Source organism: Panthera onca, chromosome B1, assembly GCF_046562875.1.
Source record: "Panthera onca isolate mPanOnc1 chromosome B1, mPanOnc1 haplotype 2, whole genome shotgun sequence".
Lineage (NCBI taxonomy): Eukaryota > Metazoa > Chordata > Mammalia > Carnivora > Felidae > Panthera > Panthera onca.
The window spans coordinates 179,340,488-179,355,587 of record NC_138342.1 but is presented as its reverse complement, the minus strand read 5'-3'; the positions used below and the strand labels follow the sequence as shown (position 1 = coordinate 179,355,587).

The 15,100-nt window shown below is 41.2% G+C and overlaps 1 protein-coding gene across 2 annotated transcripts in view; it reads right to left on the bottom strand.

Annotated features, from left to right (window-relative positions):
* TRMT9B (tRNA methyltransferase 9B (putative)) overlaps positions 1-15,100 on the bottom strand; it is a 72,950-nt gene that overhangs the window by 24,533 nt on the left and 33,317 nt on the right. For both annotated transcript variants that reach the window (XM_060653107.3, XM_060653110.3), the window contains exon 2: positions 6,640-6,839. The gene's annotated coding sequence lies outside the window, so the exon portion shown is untranslated. The remainder of the gene's footprint in view (positions 1-6,639; positions 6,840-15,100) is intronic.

Genomic DNA, 15,100 nt, shown 5'->3' with positions numbered 1-15,100 from the left:
CACACCGAGACATATGTCCAATACCCACAATTCCAAACGCAACCTTGAGATTTGATGTGAGCACCAAAAGATGAAATACTTCTAGCGATTGTTGTCAAACTATATACCTACCACACAAATGTATAAACAGTAAAAATATTCAGAGGAGTTGAAAAGGCTTCACGAGAAAAGATTTTCCTAGCCTCTCATCAAGGAGATGAGACATTGCACTTGACCTACAGAGAACACAGGGAACTCTGAGAGACCTTGTCTCATCCCCAGGAGTGGCTCCTTGTCCCTAGGGAGGATTCACTATAGCTGCGTATCATCAGAACAGTGTCTATAGTAACCATTCCTGGAAAGTCAGCTCAGAGACTGAGCTAATAGCCTCTAAACTCATGGCCCAATCACCAGAAGGGATTTGTCTTTTGTTTGTGATGGGAACTTCTGTTACATTTTTATCCTGAGTTTCCTTCTGCACCGTTATTTTCTCTGCAGTGTTCCATGTTTTGGCTCAATGGAAAACACACTTGGTTTTTTTTTTTTTCTTATTTAATTCCATCTCAAAATACCTACTGACTATATTTCTGAATTAAAGCCTCTTGCTATGAGGTAAAACAATATGGCTTTTAGAAGAAGAGAACATCTATAGAATCTTGAGGTAGGTTAAGATTTCTTGAACAGGTCCTTGAAAGCACTAACCATAAAAGGGAAAATAAATAAGTTAGACTGTATTAAAACTAATACATTAGTAGGAGAGTGAAAATTCAACCCACAGGATGTGAGAAGATAGTCACAGTACGTACATCTGACGAAGGACTTGTATCCAGAATACAAAGAATTCTTCCACATCACTAATCAAGAGACCGATAAATCAATATAAACATGGGCAACCCTCCCCCCCACCCCCAGAACTTCACAGTGGGCAGGAGATGGGCAGGAAACACATGAAAAGGTTCTCATCTTCATTCATAACAGGCAGTTGCAGAATAAAACCACAGTGTGACACTTACATGAGAGAATGGCTAATATGAAGAAAAATGAGAATATGAAGTGTTGGTGAGAACATGGGGCTGCCAGAATTAGAATATGCTTCTAGTTAAAGTGTAAACTGTGTCAGCCTGTTTGGAAGATTATTTGGCAAGTGACAACCAAAGCCAAACCTATGCATATCCTGTGGCTCAGAGATTCTACTCTTTATGTATGTGTATACATATCCAAAAGAAATGCACACACATGTTCACCAAGAGACAGAATTTCCACATAGCACTCTTCAAAACAGCGCAAACATGGAAACTATCTGTATGCCTAATATCAGTAGAATGATCAAATAAATTGTAATGGATTCATGAAATGAAATATTGTAGAGCAACAAGAATGAAAAGTCTGTGACTATATGCAATGAGATGGATCAGTCTCATAAATGTAATGTTAAAAGAGAAAGACACAAAGAGTATCAAGTGTAGGACTCCATTTATGGAAAGTACAAAACCAGGTAAAACAAATCTTTGCCATTAGAAGTGGATAATGGTTACCAGGAGGTGTAGTAATTGCAAAGGAGCATGGGAGAACCGTCCTGGGGTGCGGATAATATTCTATTTCTTGATCTGGGTTCTGGTTACACAAGTGTGCTTATTTTGTGTACACTTACATGTACTTTTCTCTATATTTCAATTTAAGAAAACCCTTTCACTTTCAGACAGTTGTCTTACTATGTACTTTAAAGCATTTTAAAACTCAAAGCTGAGCAGAGTATTCTTTCTCAGCTGTGTCCTGCCACTCCCAGGATGAATGAATGCCACTCAGTTAGTGCCTTCTTGGGGACACCTAGAAACTGGAGATCACTAGGTTCAAAGATGAGTGGGGATTTGATTTCAAGGCAGTATCCCCATGAAATTAGATTATGTAATAGTATGTACAAAAAACTGCGGAGAGCGTTTTTAGCTCAGAAGAAATTTAACTGAGGATTTCTTTTCTCTTTTTTCTTGGAATAAAATTATAAAACTTTATTGAAGAACATAAAAAAGACCTAACAAAACAGATAAACCCAGTGCTTGCGATGTGAACCCAAGCACTATGACCTCAACAACCCACACAATAATTCTGATTCACAAACACCTTGCTGGCAACCCTTATGGAGACGGTATAGGGAAATTAACTGAGGATTTCTTAATAATTTAAGATGATGTCTGATGTCAGATTATCCAGTAACCAGTGAAAAAAAAGTATATTTGCTCTTAGAAAGGATGTGATATTACGGCAGCAGGTCAGTGACCCCATTGGTCCACTCAAGAAAAGAAACTCATTTTACCAACATTAGATTCGTGTGTTTACTAGATACTGAATAGCTTTCTCTAAACATTCGATGTGAAATTAAGGATGAATTATGTTAGCTACAGCCTCCAAGTCACAACTAATTGATATATGAGGATTAGGGATCTCAATAAATGGATGGGAACAGTAATTATGTAAAGAATCCAGGAAGGATGCTGCCTTATCCTCAGCTTATAACAGTGTGTGGGTCCTATTCTTACTTACCATCATTCTCTAATTACCTCGTTCTGTTGTGACTGTTAGTCATTAGCACACTTCTCAGCTACTTCAGTACTTTGTTAGAAATGTTTGGACAAACTGAAACTCCCTGATTTATTACTCCTATGTCGATCAGCTGGAATGTTTAGCCAGTTGTTTATGTGGCTGTCTGTGAGTACACTTATTGGAAAAACCTGCTGAGCTTATTGGAGAATAAAATCTTTCTGAATGATTTCATAATATTTATAAGCCTTGGAACCAAGGAAACAGCAATCTGGAGCCCGATACTTGGACAGTTAATCTCCTGAACAACGCATACGTAACAGAAGAAACAGGGTTCTCCCCCAAAACAAAGAAAGGAGCCAGAAATATGTGCCAATACAGTTTTTCTTTTTAAAGGAGAAACACGGAATGACAAGGAAAAGGAGAAAGGCACTAGGGGAAGAGAAAAAGAGAAGAAAAAGGAAGACAAATATATATCAAATGATGACTGTGTGCTTCCTATATGTTAATACAAAAGAATCAAGACATGGAAAGGAGGAAAAGTAGACAAAGATCTAAGAGTCCAATTTTATAGGGATAAAAATAAGAAAGAAGAGGGGTGCCTGGGTGGCTCAGTCGGTTAAGCATCTGACTTTGGCTCAGGTCAAGATCTCTCAGTTGGTGAGTTCAGGCCCCGCATGGGGCTTTGTGCTGACAGCTCAGAGCCTGGAGCCTGCTTCAGATTCTGTGTCTCCTTCTCTCTGCCCCTTTCCTGCTCATGTTCTGTCTCGCTCTGTCTCTCAGAAAATGAATAAACGTTAAAAAAAAAAAAATAAAAACAAAAATAGGAAAGAAGAGATAGAATATGGAATTTTATGTTTTTATTAATTTTATATCTATTTCAATTAGGGCTCAGAACAAAGTTAATACATTCTAATATTTATTGTTCATAGAATGTATTACCATTAATCATAGAAGTTAGACTCTGACAACTTGTAACTGAGATTTGCTTGGACCCTTTTTTTAAAAAATTAACGTTCAAAATAATGCCAAAGAAGCTTAAAAACCCTTGCTCTAGAAGTCTGGAATTGTATTACGTTGGCATTTAATAGATTATGTTCATTTCCAGTGTAACTGGAAATTGTTAAAAAGGAAATCGTGAGCCCTGCTTGTATGTAAAGTAACACTTCCCCAAATGAGTGCACTAGAAGTGGGGATCGCCACCCTAGAACTCAGTTAAAGTGCACTTACAAGAAGCATCAATTCAAAGATCACCCAAAGCTGGGCACGGCACTATGTTTCTTAAGGTCCTGTTTCTAATACCGCTAGGGCATAAAAATCAAATCACTTCAGGCCACTTGATGTGTTTGAAGAATGGACTGCTACCAAAGGACAAAAAAGGAGAGTGGGAGGGAGAAAGGACACTAATGTGTGGACCCTAAAGCATGAAGGGATTGCTGGAGGTGATTTTCTGGTTAATACTTGTTTATTTGTCTGTCTGTTTTTTAATAGTAAAACTTCAGTTTGGAAGAGCTGAGTCTGCCAAAGGTAGTTGTGGAAAAATAATATTGGGAATCTGAGATTCTGCAAAAGAGTTGATTTCTCCCCAAGCCTGAAGCCATGAACTTATGACCATTATTTGAAATCCCAGAACTTTTAGAAGGTTAAATACTTTTTTTTTTAATGTTTCATTTTTGAGAGACAGAGTAGTAGCAGGGGAGGGGCAGAGAGAGAGGGAGACACAGAATCTGAAGCAGGCTCCAGGCTCTGAGCTGTCAGCACAGAGCGCCACACAGGGCTCGAACCCACAAACCGCGAGATCGTGACCTGAGCCGAAGTCAGACGCTCAACTGACTGAGCCACCCAGGCGCCCCTAGAGGTTAAATACTTTTAAAAACTTCTGCTTATCCTTTCTTCCTTTGAGAAACTGCCCCTCTCTCAGATTCCAAGTGATGCTGGGGTCCGCTGGTCACATACACCAGGGGTGGACATGTGATGCGATCTAGGACAGTCCTTCTCTCTCCCCTGGGAAACTGATAAGAGGTAGTCGGAGCCCAATCACTTAGGGCACAAGCCTAAAGGAAAGATCCTCGGGGTTTCTTCCAAGGGCTGCCTTTCCTGAGGTTTGGTTTGCAGCTCTTTCTTCTATCAGCTACTCAGTACACTCCCAACAAATCCGTCCTTCGTGCCTGAGGGAGAGTTTGTTTTGACGTTTGCTGCCAATGGACTTCGTTACGGACTTGAACGTGTCTTTGCGACCACAACATGCACCTCGGGGTGCCACAGTGGAGGAGATGCACCGTGGTCACCGGTGTTCCGACAGGACTTGCCACAAACAGATGCAGAGACCCTTGTCGGAACCCTGGGGCACTGGGGACACTGGGATGGCAGCGTCCTGTGGGAACCATGCTAGCCTAAGGGAAGATCACGGGTGTAGTAGTCCCGCCATCTTTTCCGTCTCCTGCCTTTCTGTTTTGTTCTGCCACAACCTAGTATATGAGTTGCTGTTACAACTTTCCGGTCTCTCTGTCCCCCTTGCCTTCCACCCCCCTCATCTCAGGCATCCATAACACTGGGAGTTGCACCCCTCGTCCTCATTAACTTGCTGGAGACACTGTGTGCTCTTGTAGTAAGAGGTGGCTGCAGGGACCACCCAGCATATGTGTTACTCCTGGCTTCATGGCTGCAGCTTGTCGTTTTCCCTCCATGAACCCAAGAAAAGCAGTTTAGAATCTCTGTTTCCTGCCAATGCTGGATAATTTTCTAATCATGGCCATTTAATAATATCCCCTCCCTGTTGAAAACCTTTCAGGGGCCTCTGCTCTCTGTAGGAAAAATCTTGCACTCCTTAGTCTGGCATTCAAAGCCCTCCATGACCAGGTGCCAGTCTGTGTTCCCAGGTCTTATATCTTGGTGCTACCGTATCTCAAATTCTCGGATTCTACCCAAAGACCTCTACTCGCCCTTCCCTGAGTGGGTCTTAAAAGAGCTCCTCGTTCAGGTCTTTGCTAAAGCCAACAGACTGTTCTCTGTCATCTGAAATGCTCTATCACCTTCCCCTTCCAAAATCTTACCTGGCCTTCAATGTCTAGCAAGCTTTTTCCGCCTCCATAAAGACTTCATGGAGAGCCATAGGTATAAACCAGCTCCCCCACTCTTTCTGTGTTCTGCATATTTATTATCTCTGTCACTCTTAGGACATTTCTCCTGATACCATCTTGAACCCTCAGCTTTGTATATGTGCCCAACTAGATTCGAAGCTCTTGGAGGGCAGGAACTAGAACATGACCTCTTGTGTATATCACAGAGTGCTTGGGATAATGCTCAACACAGAGCAGACACTCAATATTAACCATAGAATCAATGTATCATTAAGCTCTTTCCTTCGCTCCTTCTGCAAGACAACAATACTTTACTCCAGACAAACAGGTGCTCGAGTCTTTGATCGGAAATCATAAATGCCCTGCAGGGGGCAACAGGCACTGGGAGGAAACAGGGCTAAGACGGAGCTTTCCCAGTTGTGTTTTGTATTTCAGGATTTCCTGTCCTGGTAGACCCTTGTTTTACAGACCTACCGTAGGCATGCAGAAGTCACATTTTTGTAACTAAAAGCAAGCATAAGCATTTAAATTGTTCACCTATTTCTAAATCCCACAGAAGACGCAATATTAAAAAAGAGAACACAAGACTGCTTTAACTTTCAAAGACCTACTCAAACTGCAATTCTAACACAACAACACAAGTTGGGTCAGGACAGTTCAAAGACTTGATTATAAAAAAATACTTGAGTTTTTGTGGTTTGTTTTTTTTAACCTTTTAATCCACAATCCTTAAAACTTAACATCTACATATTACCTCCAAGTACAGCTTGCAAACTTTTCTATGATAAAAATGATCATTTAATAACGCTCTTTACGAGAAAAGCATTTTCCTCTCTAAAAAGATACTAAATATATTCTTGCAATTTTAACTTACCCTGTACAACTATTTTCAAACTGGTTTTTATTGCCTAGTGCAAAAATAAACTCCAGCTTCCTTTATATCACATCATCATAAATTTAAAAGTAGAGACACGGGGCCTAATTAGGTTTGCATACAGCCCTACACCCTCATGTTATTTGAATTGCAATAACAAAAGCTACTAACCTGAGTCATCTTGTGATGACAGGAAACTTACTTCTTGTCTTTGTGAATCATGGTAGTTTCTACCCTCAGAGAGTGACGATTTTTGCTCATGACTTTCTCGGTGTGTGATGTAAAGGAAAAGTAGTAGGAGGGAAATCAAACAGTGAGGTCCTTCACGCGATGAAGCAATTCTGCATGAGTCGTTCAAGTGAACACAAGCCCTATTAGGAAAAACACAAATACTGAATGTCATTTTACGTAACAAAAATATTGAACCAGCCACAGCCCAGGGTGACCTCTTGACCTCCACATAAACTACCCAGGGAAGATGGGATTAGAAAGAACTGTTCATACATGGAGTATGCCAGAACTGTAAGAGCAGTTTCTGAATTAATTCCTAAGCTCTCTATAAAATATACAGTACTGTCTCCCCAAATTACATTGAATGATTTCATCTGGTTCCTAGAAAAATTACCAGCCTGGAGAGTCAACTCTGAATCCCATGGCTTAATGAAATGGATACTATTTCAGATAGTATTACTAAACTGCATTAAATCATTCCAGTACTGTTTGCTCAGTATTTGTTCAGAATACTAGCTACTTCCGCATCACTTTAAGAATTACTCCTATTCTTCGTTGTTCCCATTTATTTTTCTTTTTTCATAGTACATAGTACAGTGGGTCTGTCATGAAACCCATCAGAAGACTTAGTTACTTAAAAAAAAAAAAAAAAGGACCTTGTATGCCAAAAAGCATTTTGCAATGTATAAGTCTTAGGGTATAAAATAAGGTCTGGAGAGATGCCTGGTGTGGCAGAAAAGCCAATTCTGTAATACCTCGGGCCGGATTCCTTATCTGTAAATGAAGCAAATGGACCTTAATGTAGCTCACAGTTCTCCACCATTTTCCCTAGTCTTCGTATTCTTTGTGTGAATACCTCACTACCACACGCTTTACCTCTTATATACAGTGATTCTCAGGATGGTGGGGGGTGGAGCATGCATGTGGCTTCCCCCAACCTCCCCCTGCTCTCCACTCCACCCCAATCTTGGTCCAGATCTAATTATCACTGATCGGGATGTGCTCTGGAAAGCTTCTGGGTCTTCAGAATATGCCTATACATTTAAGCCACAGTCATCTCTCAGTCATATCAGGTATATGCTCTGTGCCACCGAGAACCACAAAGCCTGACTTTTAGGAAGAACATTTAAGAAGGGTCTTGAAAGAGCTATTAATCAAAGGATCTCATCTTTCCTCATGCGGTTTTAAAGCCTACCTTTATCCTAAAGGAAATGACGTTTGTTACCGAGCCCTCATGCCAGTCCCCAAAATAAGTGCTCTCTGCTAGGATTCACCCTTCCATGTCCTGACCTAAACACTCCATTGTCATCGGCCAACTTGGCTGGCTATGCCTTTCCTTCAGGCATTAGTGCCTAAATGAATTAACCCTCTCAGATACACCACTGAAGATGGGTCAGTAAAAGTAGCTAACGAAAGGAATTGTAGACAGTGCAGAAGGCATCTGTTAACTACTTGGGTGGGAGCAGGGGTGGGGAAGATTTCTCTATGCCCAAATCATCCTTCCAACACCTATACATATAACTGACTTTCCTCACGTTTACTAAATTATGATCCAAATCTGCTTCTGTTAAAAATGTGTGAATCATTTTATCTTCTCCAAGAAGTTGCTGGGCAAAGACAAAAGAGGGTAGTATATTCCGTTTAAAATGTTGAACTCAGATGAGTCCTTTAACTATATTAGCCATCTATCTCTAGAGTAGTTAGTATTAAAAAATGTATATCTTCTCCTTTTTTCCTGAATAAATAGGAAACTATCTTCTAGGGCAAAGGTTTGTAACTCAAACCTTCTGAAATTTTGCAGTTAGCCATGTGTGCTCTTCCCTGGGGAAATGGGTCAGCACCTCAAAATTATGGCTTAAGGGCCAAGTCAGTTTTGAGATACATAAAAATTCATTCTTTTACACATTCACTCAGCAAATATTAGTTAAGTTTCTTGTACATATAAGGCACTAGGGATAGAGATAAAACAATCTGTCCATTCAGGAACCCAAAATTTAATATGAGAAACAACACAAAGAAATAGAAAACGAAACTGTGGTAGAAACTTGACTTTAGGAATGGATATATCCTGAGAGCTTCTGAATCCCCAAACGTATGCTGTACCTTATTTAATCCTAATAGTCTTATGATATATATAATTAACCCCACTACAAATTACTAAACATCATAGCCCTTTAGGTCACTTAAAATTCTTCAAAACCACAAACGCCTTGGTCCCATATCTGGTGTAATGAATATTATGATCCAGGTACTATAGGAGCACATAGGACAGGTAACTCGTCCAGCCTGGAGCAGGGGCAGACAGTGAGGGTTCCCTTGAAAGACTGGCATCAGAGCAGGAGTTCAGAAGAGAGAGGGTAAGTCAGATAAAGGGGGAGTGGGTGATTCTAGGCATACAAAACAGCATATGCAAAAAAGAAACAAGACCTATTACACACTCTTTGATGAACTTCAAGTAAATTAATAATAGCAAGACACGTACACACACGCATTCATAATTTACTATCATCCAGGCTGTTTTAAGCATATAACCTACGTTAACTTTTAGAATCTACCCAATAAGGAAGATGGCGGCGTAGGAGGACGCTGGGCTCACCGTGTCCTGCTGGTCACTTAGATTCTACCTACACCTGCCTAAATAACCCAGAAAACCGCCAGAAGACTAGCAGAACGGAGTCTCCGGAGCCAGGCGCAGATGAGAGGCCCACGGAAGAGGGTAGGAAGAGCAGAAAGGCGGTGCGCGCTCCACGGACTGGCGGGAGGGAGCTGGGGCAGAGGGGCGGCCTGCCGGCCAAGCAGAGTCCCCGAGTCCAGCTGACAAAAGCGGAGGGGCCGGACGGAGTGTGTTTGGACAGCAAGCGGGACTTAACATCTGGAAGGTTGTAAGTTAACAGCTCTGCTCGGAGAGAGGGAAGGCTGGAAGACGACGGGAGGGAGAGTTGTTGAGCCCCGGACAACAGAGCTCGGCTTGGCGGGGAACAAAGGCGCTCGCCAGCGCCATCTCCCTCACCCATCCCCCAGCCCAAATCCCAAAGGGAACCAGTTCCTGCCAGGGAACTTGCTTGCTCTGTGCAAACACCCAACGCTGTGCTTCTGTGGAGCCACCCCTCCGGCGGCGGGTCTGACTCCCTCCCGCCGCCACAGGGCCCCTCCTGAAGTGGATCACCTAAGGAGAAGTGAGCTAAGCCTGCTCCCCCCCTCCCCCCACCGTGCACCTTGCCGATCCACCCCAGCTAATACGCCAGACCCTAGCACCACAAGCCTGGCAGTGTGCAAGTAGCCCAGACGGGCCACGCCACCCCACAGTGAATCCTGCCCCTAGGAGAGGGGAAGAGAAGGCACACACCAGTCTGACTGTGGCCCCAGCAGTGGGCAGGGGGCAGACATCAGGTCTGACTGCGGCCCCGCCCACCAACGCAAGTTATTCAAGACAGCACAGGGGAAGTGCCCCACAGTCCCGCACCACTCCAGGGACTATCCAAAATGACCAAAGGGAAGAATTCCCCTCAAAAGAATCTCCAGGAAATAACAACAGCTAATGAACTGATCAAAAAGGATTTAAACAATACAACAGAAAGTGAATTTAGAATAATAGTCATAAAATCAATCGCTGGGCTTGAAAACAGTATAGAGGACAGCACAGAATCTATTGCTACAGAGATCAAGGGACTAAGGAATAGTCAGGAGGAGCTAAAAAATGCTATAAACGAGCTGCAAAATAAAATGGAAACGACCACAGCTCAGATTGAAGAGGCAGAGGAGAGAATAGGTGAACTAGAAGATAAAATTATGGAAAAAGAGGAAGCTGAGAAAAAGATTAAAAAATCCAGGAGTATGAGGGGAAAATTAGAGAACTAAGAGATGCACTAAAGAGAAGTAACCTACGCATAATTGGTATTCCAGAGGAGGAAGAGAGAGGGAAAGGTGCTGAAGGTGTACTTGAAGAAATCGTAGCTGAGAACTTCCCTGAACTGGAGAAGGAAAAAGGCATTGAAATCCAAGAGGCACAGAGAACTCCCTTCAGACGTAACTTGAATCGATCTTCTGCACGACATATCATAGTGAAACTGGCAAAATACAAGGACAAAGAGAAAATTCTGAAAGCAGCGAGGGATAAATGTGCCCTAACATATAAAGGGAGACCTATAAGACTCGTGACTGATCTCTCTTCTGAAACTTGGCAGGCCAGAAAGGAATGGCAGGAGATCTTCCATGTGATGAACAGAAAAAATATGCAGCCGAGAATACTTTATCCAGCAAGTCTGTCATTTAGAATAGAAAGAGAGATAAAGGTCTTCCCAAACAAACAAAAACTGAAGGAATTTGTCACCACTAAACCAGCCCTACAAGAGATCCTAAGGGGGATCCTGTGAGACAAAGTACCAGAGACATCGCTACAAGCATAAAACATACATCACAATGAGGCTAAACCCATATCTTTCAATAATACTGAATGTAAATGGACTAAATGCGCCAACCAAAAGACATAGGGTATCAGAATGGATCAGAACAAGACCCATCTATTTGCTGTCTACAAGAGACTCATTTTAGACCTAAGGACACCTTCATATTGAGAGTGAGGGGATGGAGAACTATTTATCATGCTACTGGAAGCCAAAAGAAAGCTGGAGTAGCCATACTTATATCAGAGAAACTAGACTTTACATTAAAGGCTGTAACAAGAGATGAAGAAGGGCATTATATACTAATTACAGGTCTATCCATCAGGAAGAGCTAACAATTATAAATGTCTATGCGCCAAATACGGGAGCCCCCAAATATATAAAACAATTACTCATAAACATAAGCAATCTTATTGATAAGAATGTGGTGATTGCAGGAGACTTTAACACTCCACTTACAGAAATGGATAGATCATCTAGACACACGGTCAGTAAAGAAACAAGGGCCCTGAATGATACATTGGATCAGATGGACTTGACAGATATATTTAGAATTCTGCAAACCAAAGCAACAGATTATACTTTCTTCTCGAGTGCACATGGAACATTCTCTAAGATAGATCACATACTGGGTCACAAAACAGCCCTTCATAAGTATAAAAGAATTGAAATCATACCATGCATACTTTCAGACCACAATGCTATGAAGCTTGAAATCAACCACAGGAAAAAGTCTGGAAAACCTCCAAAAGCATGGAGGTTAAAGAACACCCTACTAAAGAATGAGTGGGTCAACCAGGCAATTAGAGAAGAAATTAAAAAATATATGGAAACAAACGAAAATGAAAATACAGCAATCCAAACGCTTTGGGATGCAGCGAAGGCAGTCCTGAGAGGAAAATACATTGCAATCCAGGCCTATCTCAAGAAACAAGAAAAATCCCAAATACAAAATCTAACAGCACACCTAAAGGAAATAGAACAGCAAAGAGAGCCTAAACCCAGCAGAAGAAGAGAAATAATAAAGATCAGAGCAGAAATAAACAATATAGAATCTAAAAAAACTGTAGAGCAGATCAACAAAACCAAGAGTTGGTTTTTTTAAAAAATAAACAAAATTGACAAACCTCTAGCCAGGCTTCTCAAAAAGAAAAGGGAGATGACCCAAATAGATAAAATCATGAATGAAAATGGAATGATTACAACCAATCCCTCAGAGATACAAACAATTATCAGGGAATACTATTAAAAATTATATGCCAACAAACTGGACAACCTGGAAGAAATGGACAAATTCCTAAACACACACACACTTCCAAAACTCAATCAGGAGAAAATAGAAAGCTTGAACAGACCCATAACCAGTGAAGAAATTGAATCAGTTATCAAAAATCTCCCAACAAATAAGAGTCCAGGACCAGATGGCTTGCCAGGGGAGTTCTACCAGATGTTTAAAGCAGAGATAATACCTATCCTTCTCAAGCTATTCCAAGAAATAGAAAGGGAAGGAAAACTTCCAGACTCATTCTATGAAGCCAGTATTTGATTCCTAAACCAGACAGAGACCCAGTAAAAAAGAACTACAGGCCAATATCCCTGATGAATATGGATGCAAAAATTCTCAACAAGATACTAGCAAATCGAATTCAACAGCATATAAAAAGAATTATTCACCATGATCAAGTGGGATTCATTCCTGGGATGCAGGGCTGGTTCAACATTCGTAAATCAGTCAACGTGATACATCACATTAATAAAAGAAAAGAGAAGAACCATATGATCCTGTCAATCGATGCAGAAAAGGCATTTGACAAAATTCAGCACCCTTTCTTAATATAAACCCTTCAGAAAGTCGAGATAGAAGGAACATACTTAAACATCATAAAAGCCATTTATGAAAAGCCCACAGCTAACATCATCCTCAATGGGGAAAAACTGAGAGCTTTCCCCCTGAGGTCATGAACACGACAGGGATGTCCACTCTCACCGCTGTTGTTTAACATAGTGTTGGAAGTGCTAGCATCAGCAATCAGACAACAAAAGGAAATCAAAGGCATCAAATTTGGCAAAGATGAAGTCAAGCTTTCACTTTTTGCAGATGACATGATACTATACATGGAAAATCCGATAGACTCCACCAAAAGTCTGCTAGAACTGATACATGAATTCAGCAAAGTTGCAGGATACAAAATCAATGTACAGAAATCAGTTGCATTCTTATACACTAATAATGAAGCAACAGAAAGACAAAGGAACTGATCCCATTCACAATTGCGCCAAGAAGCATAAAATACCTAGGGATAAATCTAACCAAAGATGTAAGAGATCTGTATGCTGAAAACTATAGAAAGCTTATGAAGGAAATTGAAGAAGATATATAAAGAAATGGAAAAACATTCTGTGCTCATGGATTGGAAGAATAAATATTGTCAAAATGTCAATACTACCCAAAGCTATCTACACATTCAATGCAATCCCAATCAAAATTGCACCAGCATTCTTCTCAAAACTAGAACAAGCAATTCTAAAATTCATATGGAACCACAAAAGGCCCCGAATAGCCAAAGTAATTTTGAAGAAGAAGACCAAAGCAGGAGGCATCACAATCCCAGACCTTAGCCTCTACTACAAAGCTGTCATCATCAAGACAGCATGGTATTGGCACAAAAACAGACACATAGACCAATGGAATAGAATAGAAACCCCAGAACTAGACCCACAAATGTATGGCCAACTAATCTTTAACAAAGCAGGAAAGAACATCCAATGGAAAAAAGACAGTCTCTTTAACAAATGGTGCTGGGAGAACTGGACAGCAACATGTAGAAGATTGAAACTAGACCACTTTCTCACACCATTCACAAAAATAAACTCAAAATGGATAAAGGACCTGAATGTGAGACAGGAAACCATCAAAACCCTAGAGGAGAAAGCAGGAAAAGACCACTCTGACCTCAGCCGTAGCAATCTCTTACTTGACTCATCCCCAAAGGCAAGGGAATTAAAAGCAAAAATGAACTACTGGGACCTTATGAAGATAAAAAGCTTCTGCACAGCAAAGGAAACAACCAACAAAACTAAAAGGCAACCAACGGAATGGGAAAAGATATTTGCAAATGACACATCGGACAAAGGGCTAGTATCCAAAATCTATAGAGCTCACCAAACTCCACACCCGAAAAACAAATAATCCAGTGAAGAAATGGGCAGAAAACATGAATAGACACTTCTCTAAGGAAGACATCCAGATGGCCAACAGGCGCATGGAAAGATGCTCAACGTTGCTCCTCATCAGGGAAATACAAATCAAAACCACACTCAGATATCACCTCACGCCAGTCAGAGTGGCCAAAATGAACAAATCAGGAGACTACAGATGATGGAGAGGATGTGGAGAAACGGGAACCCTCTTGCACTGTTGGTGGGAATGCAAATTGGTGCAGCCACTCTGGAAAACAGTGTGGAGGTTCCTCAGAAAATTAAAAATAGACCTACCCTATGACCCAGCAATAGCACTGCTAGGAATTTACCCAAGGGATAAAGGAGTACTGATGCATAGGGGCACTTGTACCCCAATGTTTATAGCAGCACTCTCAACAATAGCCAAATTATGGAAAGAGCCTAGATGTCCATCAACTGATGAATGGATAAAGAAATTGTGGTTTATATACACAATGGAGTACTACATGGCAATGAGAAAGAATGAAATACGGCCCTTTGTAGCAACATGGATGGAACTGGAGAGTGTGATGCTAAGTGAAATAAGCCATACAGAGAAAGACAGATACCATATGTTTTCACTCTTATGTGGATCCTGAGAAACTTAACAGAAACCCATGGGGGAGGGGAAGGAAAAAAAAAAAAGAGGTTAGAGTGGGAGAGAGCCAAAGCCTAAGAGACTCTTAAAAACTGAGAACAAACTGAGGGTTGATGGGGTGGGAGGGAGGGGAGGGTGGGTGATGGGTATTGAGGAGGGCACCTTTTGGGATGATCACTGG